This window comes from Bufo gargarizans, chromosome 5 (assembly GCF_014858855.1).
Source record: "Bufo gargarizans isolate SCDJY-AF-19 chromosome 5, ASM1485885v1, whole genome shotgun sequence".
Lineage (NCBI taxonomy): Eukaryota > Metazoa > Chordata > Amphibia > Anura > Bufonidae > Bufo > Bufo gargarizans.
The window spans coordinates 480,987,430-480,994,401 of record NC_058084.1 but is presented as its reverse complement, the minus strand read 5'-3'; positions in this window follow the sequence as shown (position 1 = coordinate 480,994,401).

Below are 6,972 nucleotides of genomic sequence, written 5' to 3'. Positions count from 1 at the left end.
AGCAGCTGTCAATCTCATTGATAATCAATTTGCAACAATGCATGGTTTCCAGGTGTGCACTTTGGAAAAGGATATACCTGTTTTTGCTATCGATTCCGCTCCACTTTCTCAAAGATCGTTTAAGGGCATAGTTCACAATATCCGTTTGACTGTGGGTGACGTTCATGTTGAGGATATGTCATGTTTCGTCTTAAGCAGATTACCTACTCCTCTAGTGTTGGGGCTACCCTGGCTCACTAAACATAACCCCACCATTGATTGGCAAGCAAGGTAAATAAATGGTTGGAGTGAGTTTTGCAGAGAGAATTGCTTCACGGCATCTCTTTCAGAGGTTTTTACCAAGACTGTGCCATCTTTTCTCTCTAAATTTTCGGATGTGTTTTCCGAGAGTGGTGTCCAGGAGTTGCCCCCTCACCGGGTGTACGACTGCCCTATTAACCTCATCCCAGGCGCCAAGCTGCCAAAATCACGACTATACAATCTCTCCCAACCTGAAAGGGTCGCTATGCATACTTCTATCTCTGAGAGCCTGAGAAAGGGACACATCCGACCCTCGAAGTCACCTGCTGCCGCTGGGTTTTTTTTTGTTAAGAAAAAAAAGATGCTTCTTTAAGACCTTGTCTGGATTTCAGGGAGCTGAACCGTATCACGATTCGTGACCCATATCCGCTTCCTCTGATCCCGGACCTGTTTAACCAGATTGTTGGGACTAAAGTTTTTTCTAAGTTGGATTTAAGAGGGACATACAACCTAGTCAGGGTCAGGGAAGGGGACGAATGGAAGACAGCCTTCAATACCCCTGAGAATCATTTCGAGAATTTGGTTATGCTCTTTGGTTTGATGAATGCTCCGGCCGTCTTCCAACATTTTGTGAACAGCATTTTCTATCATTTAATGGGGAAATTTGTACTGGTGTATCTAGAGGACTTTTGATTTTTTCTCCTGATTTCAAGACTCATCGGGACCACCTATGTCAGGTCTTGCTGATTCTGCGGGAGAGAAAATTGTACGCTAAACTGGAAAAATGTCTGTTTGCGGTTCCCAGGAAAGGGAATGAAATGTGCCATTTTGCTAAAACGGTCCACTACCACCAGAACCACAGTCTTCCCCGAGGAACGAGGCAGGTCCGTAATAAAGTCCATGGACAGATGCATCCAAGGACGGGAAGGAATGGGTAACGGGAGGACAGAACCCGATGGCCGTGAATGAGGGACCTTGGCACGAGCGCAGGCTGCCACAAAACCCTCAACCGTCTTACGAAGAGCCGGCCACCAGAATCTCTGAGCAATGAGATCCACTGTGGCTCTACTCCCCGGGTGCCCAGCAAGGACAGCATCGTGGTGCTCCTTAAAAACCTTGTGTCGTAAAGTGAGAGGCACAAACAACCTCCCAGGAGGACAAAGATCAGGAGCCTCTGCCTGGGCTGCCTGAACCTCTGCCTCCAAATCAGGATAAAGAGCAGAGACCACCACACCTTCAGCCAAAATGGGACCCGGGTCTTCAAAGTTCCCCCCTCCCGGAAAACAACGTGACAGGGCATCCGCCTTCACATTTTTACCCCGGGGCGGAACGTAACAACAAAATTAAACCTAGAAAAGAACAAAGACCATCTGGCCTGTCTCAGACGCTTGGCCGATTCCAAGTAGGCCAGATTCTTATGGTTGGTAAACACAGTAATAGGGTGTCTGGCTCCCTCTAACCAATGGCGCCATTCCTCAAAAGCTAATTTGATGGCCAACAACTCCCTATCTCCCACATCGCAATTTCTCTCTGCAGAGAATAGTTTCCTTGAGAAAAAGGCACACGGTCGCCATTTGGCAGGAGAGGGACCCTGAGATAAGACCGCACCCACACCCACCTCAGAAGCGTCCACCTCAACAATAAAAGGTAGAGCGACATCAGGTTGTACCAAAATGGGAGCGGAAGCAAAACTCTCTATAATACTAGAAAAGGCTTTAAGCGCATCTACCGAACACAAGGAAAAATCCACCCCTTTTTTAGTCATATCAGTGAGTGGCTTAACAACAGAGGAATAATTCAAAATTAACTTTCTGTAATAATTGGCAAAACCCAAAAACCGCATCAGCGCCTTCTGATTCTCAGAAAGCTCCTAATCAAGCACAGCGCGGAACTTCTCAGGGTCCATCCGAAAACCAGACATTTTTGCTTCTCCTGATTCCTCAGATAAGTCTGTTTCCTTTATTTGTGTTTCCTTGCTGGCTTGATTGTAGGTGACCCTGACTCCGTCCGTATTAAGTGCAGGGAGCTGGTGGTCGTGTCCCCTCACTATTATAGGGTTTTTAGGTGTCACATAGTATAAGGTATGTGGGCATGCAATTGTCTACCATAAAGATCTTTGCATAGGCATAGCAGTCAGGGAGAGCTCTAGGGGTTTTATAGGGCTCACCCATATGCTCCTTAGTTTGGGATCAAGCGGATGTTTATTTATAAGTTCCAGCTTTCTGCAACACCATCCGTGACAGTAAGACACAATTTGTGGTCGTCACATACTGGGAACCAGACCGGCCCACCGCGTCACGTGACAAGGGTTTTCCAAGCCCTTCAGGCCGATTCACCTCACGCCCTCACACGCTGTTACGCCGGGCCGTAACTTGATCATAAATCGCCACCTGAAGCCTGAAAGCACACTCACGCACTAATATGAAACTTTTACTGCCACCACCCATCAGGTTTAAGGTCGACAGGACACCCCTGACTGTTCAACTCACAAGCAGACACCCACATGATAGCAAGGCCTCACGGAAAAACAACATACAGACTCAGACGGCACACACACTCTTCATGGAGCTAACGGGTTATTAAGGTTACAAGACAAACCACCAAACTTTTAGGTTTAATGTATAAAAAAAAGACAGTACTTGGTTACAAAAAATGATTAACAAGAGACATACATAAATGGCAAACAATTGTAAAATAAAAAGAAGAAAACAAAGAAAGTTCTGATACTTAGGAGTTATGTGGTAAAAGTCCTTTCCTCCCAGGAGATTTGGGCAGAGTAATGGTGCACAAACCAATTCGATTGGATCTCCCACTTTGTGACACCCAACTATCCAGGGATTGCATGTTTATGCCTTTCCTCCAGGGGCATGCCTGAGGGGGATTCTCACTCCCATCTCTGGCTCAGCCCCTCTGGACCAAGCTACATTACCCATGCAGCCGGCCCCCTGGCCATCTAGGAAACAGGTATGAAAATATCAAAATGATAGTTTCCCAGTTGCCCTGGTGAAAATACTGACCCCAGCCCTTCTTCATAATTCATATCTCATCGTTCCGAGTCCTAGCATATCAAACGCTACACGTCCAGGACGCTCAGAAGATGAGATCCTTATTTTAAGAAGATAAAGGCGAGTTGAAATGCCATGTCTGGTGTCCATGCGATACACCCATCATACTAAAGATGATCAGCTAGATTTTTGGGACATCCGATCCCTCCTGAACAAGTTATGAAGGATTACGGATCATGCTCTGGTTAGGAATTGCCTATGCTGACACAAGGCGCCGGAGAGTCTGCTGTCCCCTGTCCCGAGTGTGACCAGCAAACGGGCCCATCCTCGTTAGCATCTCTGTGCTAACTACCCCCCGGGGAGCAGGCTGCTGTTTTCCCAGGTATGAGGCAGACATCTCGGCCTATATGTAGCCTTAAACCAGTTTATCAATGGCTGCTGGCCTGGCAACATAAATACATACTGTATATATATGTGAATCACACCAGAACATGTTACACCACAACACATAACCATAAAACATATAATATCACAGCAAACATTATAATAACTAGGAATAAGGCGGTCCTTATTCCTGACAGTGGTAGATGTCATTTTTTGCACTTGTGGTAGATTTTATATAGGAAAAACCATAACTTGTCTGCATGTGAGATTTAGGGAACATAAGAGGTCCATAGAGACAAGTGTAGGAGCATCTAGATTGATAGAACATGTACATGAAGCACATGAAAGGAGAATGATGTATTGACATGTGAGGGAATAGAGATCGAGCAAGTCCCAGATCGTGGTGGGGACAAAAACCGTATACTACAAAGAGAAGCTTCGTGGATTATTAAGACAAATGCAATGGGTCCTTTGGGGTTAAATGATAAGAACGATTTAGCGGTATTTGTATAGTTCTGTTTTTGTACTCTGTTTTATATCGAGTCGTCTTATATAGCGATGGTGAAGTACCAGCATCCACCGTGTATTAATTGAGGAAGCTGCAGGAAGAATACTGCTGAGTGCCGCGGTGTCTTTTATCTACATGTTGATTCAAGAACAGAAAAAACTCTGTTATCATGTAAGCAATCTCTCTAATGGTTTGTTTATGGTAGCTATGGTAAAGGCCTTGAACTACAATCCATTCTCTGTTATATCTTTTATTCACGATACATCATGTGGCTATTGTTATATTTGGTTTTATGAAGTTATCTATGGTTCTAATTCATATGCTCTTCAAGCTGTAACACCTCACTCGCTCCCAGTAAATGACTGCTCAGATTCTGTGGTTGCAGTTGGCTACAGCATCTGATGGAATGTCAGCGATCAGAGCTATCTCCAATCATGGACGCTGCCAGCAGTCATCTGCTGTGTGAAACCGCACGCATGCTTCGCCTATGGCACTCACTTAACTCTTGAGTGGGCACCATCTTTAACCACCTCAGCTCCCCTAGCTTAAACCCCCTTAATGGCCAGAGCACTTTTTACACTTCTGCACTACACTACTTTCACGGTTTATTGCTCGGTCATACAACTTACCACCCAAATGAATTTTACCTCCTTTTCTTCTCACTAATAGAGCTTTCATTTGGTGGTATTTCATTGCTGCTGAAATTTTTTACTTTTTTTTATATTAATCGAAATTGACCGAAATTTTTGCAAAAAAATATCATTTTTCACTTTCAGTTGTAAAGTTTTTCAAATAAAACTACATTTCTATATAAATTTTTCTCTAAAACTTATTGTTCTACATGTCTTTGATTTACAAAAATGCAATAAGTATATATTTATTGGTTTGGGTAAGAGTTATAGCGTTTACAAACTATGGTACAAAAATATGAATTTCCGCTTTTTGAAGCAGCTCTGACTTTCTGAGCACCTGTCATGTTTCCTGAGGTTCTACAATGCCCAGACAGTAGAAAAACCCCACAAATGACCCCATTTCAGAAAGTAGACACCCTAAGGTATTCGCTGATGGGCATAGTGAGTTCATGGAAGTTTTTATTTTTTGGCACAAGTTAGCAGAAATTTTTTTATTTTTTTTACAAAGTCTCATATTCCACTAACTTGTGACAATTTTTTTTATTTTACATTAACTCACCATACCCCTCACGGAATAGCTTGGGGTGTCTTCTTTCCAAAATGGGGTCACTTGTGGGGTATTTATACTGCCCTGGCATTTTAGGGGACCTAAAGCGCGAGAAATAGTTTGGAATCCAAATCCGTAAAAAAAATGCCCTGTGAAATCAGAAAGGTGCTCATTGGAATTTGGCCCCTTTGCGCACCTAGGCTGCAAAAAAGTATCACACATGTGGTATCGCCATACTCAGAAGAAGTAGGGCAATGTGTTTGTGGGTGTATTTTTACATATACTCATGCTGGGTGAGAAAAATATCTCGGTAAAAGACAACTTTTCCCATTTTTTTATACAAAGTTGTCATTTTACTGAGATATTTCTCTCACCAAGCATGGGTATATGTAAAAATACACCCTAAAACACATTGCCCTACTTCTCCTGAGTACGGCGATACCACATGTGTGACACTTTTTTGCATCCTAGGTGCACAAAGGGGCCCAAATTCCAATGAGTACCTTTTAGGAGGGCATTTTTAGACATTTATATTCCAGACTTCTTCTCACGCTTTAGGGCCCCTAAAATGCCAGGGCAGTATAAATACCCCACATGTGACCCCATTTTGGAAAGAAAACACCCCAAGGTATTCCATGAGGGGCATGGTGAGTTCATAGAAGATTTTTTTTTGGCACAAGTTAGCGGAAAATGATTTTTTTTGTTTATTCTTACAAAGTCTCCCTTTCCGCTAACTTGTGACAAAAAGTTCAATCTTTCATGGACTCAATATGCCCCTCAGCGAATACCTTGGGGTGTCTACTTTCCAAAATGGGGTCACATGTGGGGTATTTATACTGCCCTGGCATTTTAGGGACCCTAAAGCGTGAGAAGTCCGGAATATAAATGTCCCAAAAAATTTACGCATTTGGATTCAGTGAGGGGTATGGTGAGTTCATGTGAGATTTTATTTTTTGTCACAAGTTAGTGGAATATGACACTTTGTAAGAAAAAACAAAAAAAACGAAAATCAATTTCCGCTAACTTGTGCCAAAAAAATAAAATCTTCCATGAACTCGCCATGCCCCTCAAAAGTGATCTTTTTATAGCGCCACAACGATTTTACGGTGTTTTTGCAGTGATCAGAAAAAAAAAAAAAATTCTGGCACTTCGGTGGGGCGGACTGAACGCAAGTGTGCGCACAAGATCAGGCCTAATCGGGTGAACACTGCGTTTTTTTGTAGAGCCTATAGAACATGTCCTAAAGTTCTAGCAATGTGCGGATCCTCAAAATGCAGAAAGCACATTGCCGGTGTCCGTTTTTTGCGGATCCGCAAAACACATACGGACGTCTGAATGGAGCCTTACAGGGGGATGATCAATGACAGGGGGGTGATCAGGGAGTCTATATGGGGTGATCAGGGGTTAATAAGTGACGGGGGGGGTGTAGTGTAGTGGTGTTTGGTGCTACTTACAGAGCTGTCCTTTGGTGGTCGATCCAAACAAAAGGGACCACCAGAGGACCAGGTAGCAGGTATATCAGACGCTGTTAACAAAACAGTGTCCGATATACCTTTAAAGGGTTAAAAAAAAAGTATCGCATCTACAGCCTGCCAGCGAATGATCGCCGCCGGCAGGCTGTAGATCCACTCGTTTACCTTCCGATCCTGTGAACGC